This window comes from Argopecten irradians, chromosome 9, assembly GCF_041381155.1.
Source record: "Argopecten irradians isolate NY chromosome 9, Ai_NY, whole genome shotgun sequence".
In the NCBI taxonomy this organism is placed as follows: domain Eukaryota; kingdom Metazoa; phylum Mollusca; class Bivalvia; order Pectinida; family Pectinidae; genus Argopecten; species Argopecten irradians.
In genome coordinates this window covers 2,368,069-2,381,965 of record NC_091142.1, presented here as the reverse complement: position 1 = coordinate 2,381,965, position 13,897 = coordinate 2,368,069, and the positions used below count along the sequence as shown (strand labels likewise).

Here is a 13,897-nt window from a genome sequence, read left to right as displayed (position 1 = left end):
TCCGTTTAAGCTTATACGGAACTAAATACCAGACCCGAGTTCCGTTTAAAAAACATACTGGCCAACGAGCGGAGTTCCGGTTGTTCAATTACCTATTATATACAGGAATCGAACTTACAGCTTCCATGAATAAAACAGCACAGAATAAATCTCCTTAACACAAGTTTCCTTAAACGGATCTGACACCTAGACTCCAGTTCCGTTTAACTTAAACGGAACTAGGAACCAGACCCGAGTTCCGTTTAAGCTTATACGAAACTAGGAACCAGACCCGAGTTCCGTTTAACAAACATACTGGCCAACGAGCGGAGTTCCGTTTATTAGGATTCCTATCTCTAACTGCATGTTCAATTACCTATTATATACAGGAATCGAACTTAGAGCTTCCATGAATAATACAGCACAGAATAAATCTCCTTATCACAAGTTTCCTTAAACGGATCTGACACCTAGACTCCGGTTCCGTTTAACTTAAACGGATCTAGGAACCAGACCCGAGTTCCGTTTAAGCTTATACGGAACTAGGAACCAGACCCGAGTTCCGTTTAACAAACATACTGGCCAACGAGCGGAGTTCCGTTTATTAGGATTCCTATCTCTAACTGCATTTTCAATTACCTATTATATACAGGAATCGAACTTAGAGCTTCCATGAATAATACAGCACAGAATAAATCTCCTTATCACAAGTTTCCTTAAACGGATCTGACACCTAGACTCCAGTTCCGTTTAACTTAAACGGAACTAGGAACCAGCCCGAGTTCCGTTTAAGCTTATACGGAACTAGGAACCAGACCCGAGTTCCGTTTAAGCTTATACTGAACTAGGAACCAGACCCGAGTTCCGTTTAACAAACATACTGGCCAACGAGCGGAGTTCCGTTTATTAGGATTCCTATCTCTAACTGCATGTTCAATTACCTATTATATACAGGAATCGAACTTAGAGCTTCCATGAATAATACAGCACAGAATTAATCTCCTTATCACAAGTTTCCTTAAACGGATCTGACACCTAGACTCCAGTTCCGTTTAACTTAAACGGAACTAGGAACCAGACCCGAGTTCCGTTTAAGCTTATACGGAACTAGGAACCAGACCCGAGTTCCGTTTAACAAACATACTGGCCAACGAGCGGAGTTCCGTTTATTAGGATTCCTATCTCTAACTGCATGTTCAATTACCTATTATATACAGGAATCGAACTTAGAGCTTCCATGAATAATACAGCACAGAATTAATCTCCTTATCACAAGTTTCCTTAAACGGATCTGACACCTAGACTCCAGTTCCGTTTAACTTAAACGGATCTAGGAACCAGACCCGAGTTCCGTTTAAGCTTATACGGAACTAGGAACCAGACCCGAGTTCCGTTTAACAAACATACTGGCCAACGAGCGGAGTTCTAACTGCATTTTCAATTACCTATTATATACAGGAATCGAACTTAGAGCTTCCATGAATAATACAGCACAGAATAAATCTCCTTAACACAAGTTTCCTTAAACGGATCTGACACCTAGACTCCAGTTCCGTTTAACTTAAACGGAACTAGGAACCAGACCCGAGTTCCGTTTAAGCTTATACGGAACTAGGAACCAGACCTGAGTTCTGTATAACCCCACGCTTGCATAGACATTTGTAAAGCTCATCTGACCCGAAGGGCCTGATATCGAATATAATAATATATGATATCCTATATAATTCGATCAAATTCTGGATGGACCTTGCTCCTTCAATAAATTTTAAATTGGCTTGCCATAGCATTTACTCATTTTAGCTCAACTGGTCCAAAGGACCGAGTGAAGTTATGCGATAACGCGACGTGCGGCGTTTATGAATCAGACCGGAATTCTTTTGAAATTAAATGGAAATTCTTGGCAACAGATCTAGACCGTTTAAGCCCAGTACATACGATTTATCTAATCCCCATGGTAAAAGGATTTTATTTTTAATTTTAAATCTAAAAATGTTTCATCGAAATATTTAGATTTCCAGATTATTTTTCTCCATTTTTTTTATTTTTATGTGACGGAGTATTTCAAATTAATATTTTTCTGATATTTTAATATCTTGTTAAATTGATGTGCATTTTATCGAACTGCAAGCATAAACCAAAACTGCCTTCGAAATATACATGTATATTGTACCTATTGATCTTGGTTAAGAATATCCTTTCGTGAGTCAACAAAATAGATCACGAAGAATAACCTGTTTTATGAAGTAATTGTCACAAAAACTCTTACAATTGGAAATAGCAAAACAGGCTCCACAATTTGCTTAATTTTAAATCTCCATCATATAATGATGCTTTCAATATCATATGATTATGAGTGCTAATCAATAGTGGTAGAGAGTCAGTCCCAGCACTTTTACAATTTTGAATTCCCTTAAGGATGAACCATCGCAATATGAGTACTATCCCATAATTAATTTCAGAGAAAAAGTCGTTTATATGGAAATAAACAAATTGACCCCTTTTGGCCCCGCCCCTCAGGCCCAAGGGGATAAGCCACACCCTTTTTATAATTTTGTATCCTCACCCCATACAGATACTACCTTTGCAATATGAGTTGTTATATATCGTGCTTAGTTTTAGAGAAGAAGTCTTTTATAAGGAAATTAGAGTTTTTTTCAATGTTAAGCCACTTTCATGATATAATACTTACTATAACTTTAGAATTCAAATTCACTACATACACCAATTTTTATAGCCCTGAAAACATTATATTTGAGAATCCCGTCTCCCTACCGTACCTTATTTCGTACTCGACGAGAGTATATAGAATGATGTCCCTTCCTAAACACCTCTATGTAGCCACGAGGCCAAATGACTGAGGAGGAAAGGGAGGGAGGACAGAAGAGTGGAACCCCATAAAGTCATTGTTAGTTTTACATCATGTTAATTGGTTTTACATTGAAAAACCTCAATTTCTTGAAGAATTTCCAAAGAAGTCGCAAGGGCTCTAACCTCATGAGCCCTCACCTTGCATTCCGCATGAGATTGATCATTAGACGGCTCATAAGCAATCTTGATCACCTGACATATCAATGTGGAGATGGACTGGAAGGAGATATCCTGCTGACCCTGTTTTAAGGTCCCGACAGGAACAAAGCGTCCGATAATTCTCCCCAGACTCAATAGAGACTGACAGGAAAGGAATTCTTATGGAATGGGGCGAAAAACCTGGTTCCCAATTCTTTGCCCAGATTTCAGGATCAGTGAGAAGGGTAACGGCAGAAATAGCTCTTGCCCATGAAATACGCGAAGAGCGAAAAGACAATGCATAAATATCACTTCTCATGTGGCCTGAGGCAACAGCAAGCAGAAAGACAGTCTTAAAAGTTAAAAACTTTATGGAGTCCGATCCTAAAGGCACATTAGAAGCCGAAGCCCCCATTTATGACTCTAAAACGAGTTCTAGGTTCCACTGTGGAGCTAACTACTGTACGTTAGGCCTGTCCAGATTGAACCCCCGAATCAAGACAGACAAAGAAATGAAGATCCTACCTCTGGTCTACCACGGAAATAAAGTACACTGGCAATAGCTGTGCGATAGCCTGCAATAGTACATGATTGTGCTCCCTAAACAAGACAGAGAAGGAAACTCGCAATCAGCTGGGCAGAGGCCATGACCGGATCAATCTTCCTGACGCCAATCAAAGAAGATCTTCCAGCGTGACTGGTAGGCGGCAGAGGAGAAAGACCTAATTGATCGGGCGATGCGAGCTGACATATCCGAAGAAAAGCCTGTCTGAGCTAGGACTCCTGAAATCACGTCCAAGCGTGAAGGTAACGTCTGGGGCCGATGCTAACGAAAGACATTTGTTTTTGGTGAGAGAACCAGAGGACGAGCCACCAGAAACGACAAGAGCTCCGAGAACCAGGGTTGACGCGGTAACAGTGGCTCTATCGGAAAGAAGGAGCAATAATGCTCCGGAAACTTCTGTAGAACCCTGCGTCCATGGCCCAAGCCATTTGGTTTGCCACGGAGAGACAAAGGTTGACAACTGATTATTGAGAAAAGAGGCAAAAAGGTCGAGGGATATAGATGCCGTTCTGTCATAACCAGCTGGCGCCGCCTGGAGATTATCCGCCAGAACATTTGCGCTTCCTCGAAGATGCTTGACTAAAATTTTAACTGCATTTCCTTATAGATAGGAATAATACGGAAATACTGATAGCGAGGACACAAAGGACGTGAGCTGGTGTCCCTTTCTCTCCAGATAAGCGACCACTGTAGAGTTGTCCGTAGGCATTCAAACCGCATTGGAATGCAGAATCTTCTAAAATGTCTGCAGAGAAAACAGAAGAGTCATCATCTTCTGCATGTTCCCCAGAACACTCCATTGACTGGCAATGGATGTCGAGGTAAGCCTTTTACACTTCCATGAACGCATCCGTGAACATGTTCACGGTGGGAGCTGGCATGGACGACAACGAAACCCCCTGAAATACATTTGTAATTGCCTTTCAGAGTACACCACCGAGCAAACCCCATGAGTTGAGATAACACAGAATATTTAGAGACCAACGAGGGGCGAGCCGATGAAGGTCAGAGGAATATCTCTGGCCTTCTCGAATTTCTTCAAAGTTGGAATGACAATACCATGAACCGCGTGGAAACGGTTTCCCAAGAAGACAATGTTTTAAGAAGGGAACCTAATACTCTTTAAGGAACTAAGCCAACTCTTAGCAAAAGTTTCATGACCAGACGGGTGTTCCGATCCAAAGATTCCCGAACTAGATGGATCATTAGGAATTCGTCGACATAGTTGTGAACATGTCTTCCCTAGAGTGCAGAAATCACACTACAACCAGCAGCAGTTGATGGGACACCAAGCTCCAAACCTCTTGCGGATCAGAATTATTCTGGAATAGAAGCTGAGTGTGTAGTCCATAACAGGCACCTCCTCGACCGCGCCCTTTAAAAGCATGGTCCTTACTTCTTCCCGGATGGAAACTGTCATCTCCGGATCTCCCGAAGGAGGGAAAAATACATACTTTGACACAAAGTGCGGATGCCGCAAGTATGGAATGCCAAACCGCTCCTTCACTACAGAAAAGGCTCAAGGGTCCTGGGTGATATCCTTCCATTGACTCTAGAAAGAAGGTGGACTGACGATCTCCTACAGGAAGATGAAAACGGGGAATATCGAGACCTTCACAGATGGAGAATTGTTGCCTTACCCAAACCCTAATTTACGAGAGGAGGACTTGAATCTGAGACTGGCTGAATTCTCAAGAACAGACCTTTCGTATGGAACGATCAAGGACGGAGAGACGAATCAGGAACTTTTCGTCTTGTCCAAATGATGGTTTGTACTCTTCCTACCCTTTCCAATGTTAGCAAAGAAATAAGGCTTTGACTTCGGTCGCATATAACAGTGGGAGCAGAATTTCTAGCCTTCTTTTTTGGTGGTGCTGACCTCTGTGAGGTAATGACCTTCAACGTCTGAATTCTCTTCAAAAAAGGCAGAAGGGACCACGTCTGACATTGACGAGTAATAAAACCTTCAAAGAAGCCAATCCTCTCAATGTCCTGTTCAGGGCAGAAGTTTTCAAGTTTATATATGACATTCTGGATGGAGAGACGAAACAGCCTCTCCATCGTGTGGTGCTCCTTGGAGCCGAACACTACCTGGTTCATTGACCAAGTTTCCAGAGTTCAACACTCAAGCTTAGCAGGCAAAGAGGACGGCAGTCTATCGTGTATTGCATAACCAGGGGCTTGAACCTTTGACCAAAACTGAGCTGCAACAGGGCTAACTTAAGCGTGCGAGATGAGGAAAAATTCTTCTTCATAACTCGAGTTAAGATATGAATGTCATTGACCACTTTTCCTTTTTAGATAAACATCCGTCATATTGTCCAATGAAAATGTCCAGTTAAACATCTTATTACACGTGGGAATCATAATAAACGAACTCATTGGTCAGTAAAAGCACGTGAACTGAATATGGAATTTGATTGCGTTGGGTTAAAAGGAACTCGGGTCTAATTCCTAGATTCGTATGATCTTAAACGGAACTCGGGCATGGTTTTTCGACTCCGTTTCTACGCTAAGTTGAGTTTTTCTGTGATTATATGTTCCTAAAGGTTCCGAAGACGATTACTGTAAAATACTAGAACACTGACAAGTCAAAATAGGCCCCGCTCAAGATGCTTTGCGATTAGGAAAAGTAATATCTTGACAATGAAATGTACAATTGAAGCTCTGATTTCGAAATGATTGATGACAGTATATATTACAAGATATCTTATAGTCCAGCGGATTCGTGCAGAAATTTGGTCAAATTATGCACTTTTTGATAAAAGCATGAAACTTGGCACATATCTAGAACATAACCAAAGGAAACTTTTTAGGACCCGGGCCATTTCCAAAAATAGCCTATGACGTCATGGCGGCCATTTTCCAATATGGCCGCCACACATATCATTACTTATCATAATCCAAACACATCATGTCATAGTTATCAAAATTCATTTCAGATTGAAAAATAATTGATTTGATTTGACATCAAGAACACAACCAAAGGAAACTTTTTAGGACCCGGTTCATTTCCAAAAATAGCCTATGACGTCATGGCGGCCATTTTTCAATATGGCCGCCACACATATATCGCATATCTTCACATCAAGTTATAGTTATCAAAATTCATTAAGATTTAAATATAATTGATTTGATTTGACATCAAGAATACAACCAAATGAAACTTTTTAGGACCCGGGCCATTTCCAAAAATAACCAATGACATCATGGCGGCCATTTTCCAATATGGCTGCCACACATGTAACTTATTACTGTACATTCCAACAGCATTAAGTCATAGTTATCAAAATTCATCGAAGATTTAAATATTTTATTTTGATTTGACATCAAGAATACAACCAAACAAAACTTTTTAGAATCTAGGCCATTTCCAAAAATATCCTATGATGTCATATAGGCCATTTTCCAATATGGCCGCCACACTCATTTTGCTTTTCTAATATGGCTGCCACACTTATTACTTATTACTGTACATTCCAACAGCATCAAGTTATAGTTATCAAAATTTATTTAAAGATTTAATTATAATTAATTTGATTTGACATCAAGAATACAAACAAAGAAAACTTTGTAGGACCTGGGTCATTTCCAAAAATAACCTATGATGTCATGGCGGCCATTTTCCAATATGGCCGCCACACTCATTTTTCTTATTACAGGAGTATCAGAACTCATTTGTGATATGTAAATAATTAATCTCATTCATATAAGCGTTTAATTTTTACTATAATTCAAATTAGCTTTTACTCTTTAATATATTTATTTATTAAAATATGTCATTGTTCAGGCAAGTGTTGTTCCTGCTTTGATGGCAGACTCATTACCAAAAGTTATTCTCTGCGCATTGCTTTCCTAACTGAAATTAAAAAAAAAAGCTTACACTACCTATTGTGTAGATAAGCAATGCAACTTTTCATATCATAAAAGCATGTGATGATTATTTTCCTTGATTCCTTTATGAATCAAACTTCCAAACTTATGTTGCATCATTTCTTACGATTACACTATTTACTGATTTTTCTTTATTCATGCGACATATTGGTGTCTTTGGAAGATTCAACCATAGTCAATATATTTCTACTCTTGCTTAGCACACAGCATAAAGTCAAACACTGGTTTGTCCATTTGCAGTTTAATGGGTCTTTGGCAGCATTTTTCAGTGAAGAAAATCTTAGACAAGAAACTTTAGAGTGAAGACATAACAAAGGCAATTATATGCTTTATTCGTCTATCAGGCTCATTAGAAATACCTAGTAGTAATCAGCATTACCTTAAGGGAAAGGCAGTAGCTGAATCATAGGAACATGTATATTAATTTAAAAACTGAAAAAGATCAAAAATCCAACGACAAGACAACACATTATCAGCTTTTCTACTTATAAGAAATCAAGACACTTGCAGGTGTGATCTGTGGTATGGATAATCCATTTTCAGAACAAGCAATGGAATGTATCGGTACAAACAGCATACCCTTCTCAAAAAATGACTTATTACTGGAGAAAAATCACAACTTTTTTTTATAAAATTTCACCATCTTAATAAAATTAAATAGCAGGCGGAGGTTTCCAACGTCCTGTAGGTATTTCATAATGGTAAGATGTATCGGCAGAGGGATCAAAGGTGGATACCAGATACCAGTTCCAAATAGGATTACAGAGAAGGTTTGAGCTTCTTACCAAAGGAATTATTATAAATAGTTTCAGTACATACGACGACGCAGATATGGCTCTGTAGGTAGGGCGTTAGAATTGTACCTGCTACCCCTATTGCACGACCGTAAAAGGCGACTAAATATAGGATCATATCTTTTTTCTTCCTTATGTCTCTCTTGACACGACTTCTGTTGAGCGCTCGCCCCTATGAGGTAGGCTATGGGTTCTGTCCGCTGGCCGAGACAAGCCAAAGTCTATAAAAGTAGTAGTTTCTACTCCTGTTAGCACTCAGCATTAAGAGAGTGGGACGACTGGTTATAAAAAGGGCAAGAATTCCACTATACAAGAAGAAATAACATGACAAGAGGCTCAGAGGGCCTGTATCGCTCACCTGTTTTTTTTTAGGTAATTATCACAAAGACACTTACAATTAGAAAATTGAGCCCCTTTTTGACCCCGCCCATCATGATAATGCATGTATAGCATTTCACAACATGCAACAAAACCTTAACCTAGTATTTCGACCCATTGGACATCTTGAAGTTATCAAAAATTCGGCATTTTCTTCCTTAAAATGATTGTTCCTACCCATCACAACACTTAATAATACAGATAACTACCCCCCCCCCCCCCCCCCCCCCCCCCCCACCCCCACCCCCACCCCCATCCTCGGGAGGCTAGTTTTATCATTCATATCTTTCATAAAAATCTCACTTCCGAAGTTTTTGCAAATATCTATTCCTGTTGGATTGGATATTTTTGGATATTAACCTTTAGTATATATATATATGAAGGATATTAACCTTTAATAGATATATACATAACAGTTTCAGATTTTTTTATATCAACTAGTGGCCATCTTGGAAAATGTCAATTAGAGACTGCCTTGTACTTAAATAAATGCGTATGTCCATTAGTAAATTTAATACCAAATGTGTCAAGGTACAACACACATATTCTCAATTACATAGGATATAATGATGTTTCCTTATTCCTTATAAATTGGCGACTATCTTGGAAAATGTCTTTTATATTGCCATAAGTCAACTTATTGGGATTAAAAGCATTATTTTATGATCTATTTCAAATTACTGAAATGCTTCAGTAAAAATACCACTAAATATGTCAAAGTCCACCAAAAAATAGTCATATATTAGGAGATATAGTGATTTTTATTATAAATCGGCGGCCATCTTGGAAAATGTCTTTTATAATGCCATAAGTCAACTTATGGAGATTAACAGCATCCATTTAAAATCTTTAAAAGCTTCAATTTAAAATCTAATTCAAATTGCTGAAACACTTCAATAAAATACCAGAAAATATGTAAAAGTCCAACAAAAAATAGTCATATATAGGAGATATAGTGATTTTTCTTATAAATTGGCGGCCATCTTGGAAAATGGCCGCTATTTCTATATTTAGAAAAAATCTGAGGTGGCCCGGGTCCTTATTTTGTTTCCGATATGCTTAAGTATATTTGTGCCAAGTTTCATGCTTTTATCAAAATGTGCACAATTTTTTTCACGAATCCGCTGGACTATAAGAGTTAGCTCCCTTATTACAGATAAGGCATATCAGCTTGCTAGACAAAGGTTGTTTATTTTTTATTTAGACTAGGCCTATTTGGAAAAAAAATGATTTGTTTTATTCTAATAAAGAATTTTTAAAATTAATTAACTGTTTTAAAAATATATATTTTCTTCATAAAAAGATCAAACTTCTTCTAGGGAATGGAAAGGCTAAATTAATGTTTATAAATATTATTTGAACCACTAATAGTAAGTTCCCAAGTGGTCTAGTGGTTAGGATTCCGCGCTCTCACCGCGGCGGCCGGGGTTCGATTCCCCGCTTGGGAAGATTTTTTTTTCTTTACAATTTTGTTTTGTTATATATATATATATATATCTTATTTCCATGTAAAGATGCACCACCGCTGACAAACAGTCTTTCTTCACTAACAAAAACAGGAGCAGACGATTTATTATTTTTCTTCAGTTACAAAAGTTACTTTACACCATAACCAGCATTTGAAAAGTTCAAGTCTCTAATTTTACTTTTAGTTAAAAAATATGAAAAATAATCAATTGCATCCTGTAAAAATTCTGTGACACTATATCCTATATGGAACGAAGTCCTGATTGCGCATGCGAAATAAATTATTTTATATTATTTTTTGTGTTAATAAGGCATATATGCACGATTAAACACCAATTATTGTTCAAATGATGAATATCATTTATGCTCTGTCGGCGGTGGAGCATCTTTAAATTCTTAATGCCATATAGATTAATCTTTTAGATGTTTTATACTCTCAATGACATAGAGCAATAACCCACATTTCATATTACAGAAAGTCAGTCTCTTGTACAGCCTCTTTTGTACAGCCTCTCTTGTACAGTCTCTTTTGTACAGCCCCTCTTGTACAGCCCTTTTTTGTACAGCCTCTCTTGTTCAGCCTCTTTTGTACAGTCTCTTTTGTACAGCCTCTGTCGTACAGCCTCTCTTGTACAGCCTTTTTTGTACAGCCTCTCTTGTACAGTCTCTTTTGTACAGTCTCTTTTGTACAGCCTCTTTTGTACAGTCTATTTTGTACAGTCTATTTTGTACAGCCTATTTTGTACAGTCTCTTTTGTACAGCCTATTTTGTACAGCTTATTTTGTACAGCCTATTTTGTACAGTCTCTTTTGTAAGTTTGTCCAGTAATTGTACAGGAGTATGTCACATATACGTCAATTTTACATAGACATTCTACATTAAATTGTGTTAAAATGTAGCTTCATAAGTAATCTTCGAGATAATCCATGGTGTTCTGTTTTGCACGTATAATATGAAAAGCTTGTATTTACGCTCTCTCCTGGAAAACGAGCTATTTTATATCTTAATAGATGGTCTGAATGATATATACTATCCCAATGAAGTGTGTTACCTATTTCATATTATTTTTATTTTCTATAAATCATTAGAATAACTCTTTCCGCGTCGTGTAAGTTCTTTGTCTTTGCTTACGGCAGAAACCTCCGGTTTATAGGCAATTCCACTTGACATACTGCATTTAAACGCCTACTACCTTTCCAAAACTGCATTTGATTTTGAAAATGGGAAAATGCAAAACACGATTGATGATTTTGATGAGTCGCAAAAGTAAATTAGCAAATCATTTGCTGTTCGATATATGTTTATCGGACCTAAGACCTGGTAGAAAGAAAGGATTAATTCATATATCAAAACTAGTTCATGGATTGTAAATATGTTTGCTATGATTTTTGTAATTCGGTTTTGATGATTTAGCAGCGTAGAAGCTTCAACCTCGAAGGCGTGGGTAATGTAATAAATAATAATAAACACATACCGATCAGGCATCGCTGTATATTTGTTTACAACATGTGTGCGTCCGGGTTTCCTGTTTGTTGTCTCGGTGTATTACACGCTTGGCTAGTCAAGTTTACGCTAGCGAGTAAAGCGTTTCGAGACCCGGATTGACAAAATCCGAGGGTATAAAAGCCCGCGCTTGCAGACGAATGTCAGTCTGGTTTCAGCACTCAAGCTGTGAGGATCGCAGAGTATCAGGTGTAGGGCATAACGGTATTCCCTTTGAGAGAGTGTTTGACATCGGCTCGTGACCTGTGATAGGTCAATGACTACGTATACACAGTATAGTCGGTAGTAGTAACCACGGCGTGGTTAGCGACTACATAGGTAGTCAGCGACTACAAGGTAGTCGGCGACAACGTAGTTGTCGGGAGTCACAGGGCAGTGACTATACATATATAACCACAAGGTGGTTAGCGACTACATAGGTAGTCAGCGACTACAAGGTAGTCGGCGACAACGTAGTTGTCGGGAGTCACAGGTCAGTGACTATTAGCCTATTACCACAAGGAGGTAAGCGACTACATAGGTAGTCAGCGACGACAAGGTAGTCAGCGACAACGTAGTTGTCGAGAGTCACCGGCTAGCGATAGTCAGCGACTAGGCCAGTAACCACAGGGTGGTTAACGACTACACGGTAGTCAGTGACACGGTCAGTGACCACGGGGTGGTTGACGACTATAGGATAGTCAGTGAATATAGATCGTTTATTATACATCCAATCATTAAGACCAGGTGTCGATGGTCAGGCAGACCACTGTATATATACTTATATATGAAGTTATGTCGATTGTTAATCGCTCGGAATTTATGTAATGTTTTACGCTACCAAATAGTAGTCATATCTGTATATATTTGCTTCTGTAGACTAGTCATTAACCAAGATCATTCACTATAAGTGACGAACCCATTTAGAAACGTCACATAGGTTCCCCTTAAGCCCCAGTTGTGCATAGTACCTTTTGGGACTGATTGGTCAACAAGATGGCCAACCGGTCGCCATCTTGGATTTCATCATTGAAGTTTGTTACCGCTGTTTCTAAGAAAGTACTGAAGCGATCTGTCTGAAATTTTTAATGTAGTATGTTTGAAAAAGTTTGAAAAGCAGGGTAAAGATTCCTCTTTCCATTGTCAGACATAGAATCATTCTTTGGTGGTCGCCAAGATCCCTGTGGGATCTCTTGTTGATTCCTCATAACATATCCAAAACAGAAAGAAATTCTTCGAGCCATTAATTAGATGTTGACATAAGTTCAAAACCAGAAGTCAGGTCATAGCGGCCATATTTGAGTTTTGACCAACATAAAAATGCTGCTGTCAAACATTCAACTTATGTCCTACAATATGGTGACGACACTACATTGGCATATCTCTTACCATTTCGGAAATGGTGTATACTTAAGATAAAAGTCTATAAGAATTTTTTCGTATGATTTGGTTCTTGATAAGAGGTTGTTTAAACATTTTAGCCTATTTGAACCCTGTGACCTTGAGTGAAGGTTCATGCAAGCATGTTACAGGCCCAATATCGGGTCTCTATACCTCTTGGTTATGAAGAAGTCGTTTAAAGATTTTAGATTTAGGTCCACTACCTTTCCGGAGCAAAACATAAATGTGGCGAAAATAGGCCTTACTGCTATGTCATGTGTAACACATATGCTTCGCTGTACGTGTGTTGTTATTGTTAACGTTAGGCAGACGCTTCATTGTCGGGGCAGTATACAGTGTAAGCGTTTCTGTGACTTTAATGTAGCGAACACCTCTAATACGTTAATTAAACCCGAGGAGTTCCGAATTAATTACGATGATTGCCGCTAGTAGCGCTGCTTTCTCTCGCAGTATAAAAGGGAGCGAGCTGGCGGATTGTTCACCTTTTGGTCCTGAACGTCGAGCTGTTAACATCGACAAGGTAGTAGGTAGTGGCACTGAAAGATAGAAGTGGATGAATAAGTCTTGCCTTGATCAGTGCCAGACCGAGCGACAGGACCAGTAGTCGTATTGTATAGCTGTTGAGGTTAGAGCTTTGCAGCTCGTAGCTATACGTAGGGTGGTACACACATATCGACTACAGGTCGCGAGTTACTCGCGACATCAGCTCACGACCACTAGCTAGAGTCCAGTGAGATGGTCAAACTGTTGGAAGATATTCAGAAGAAACTCGCTACACTGGAGACACAGATTTTCAGAAAATGAAAGAGAGGAGGCGCAGACCGAGTGGAAATAACTGCTACAAGTGTAAGAAAGAAGGACATTTCCAGCGGGATTGCCCACAGCTGAAGAAAAAAGATAGCCGACCAACAGCCCAGCGAGTAGGAGTGA

The 13,897-nt window shown here is 38.9% G+C and overlaps 1 non-coding gene across 1 annotated transcript; it reads left to right on the top strand.

Moving 5' to 3' along the window:
- The first annotated feature begins 9,992 nt into the window (after nt 1-9,992).
- Trnae-cuc (transfer RNA glutamic acid (anticodon CUC)) lies at nt 9,993-10,064 on the top strand. The gene has a single exon. It is a non-coding gene; the product is annotated as a tRNA-Glu (tRNA).
- Nucleotides 10,065-13,897: the final 3,833 nt, after the last annotated feature.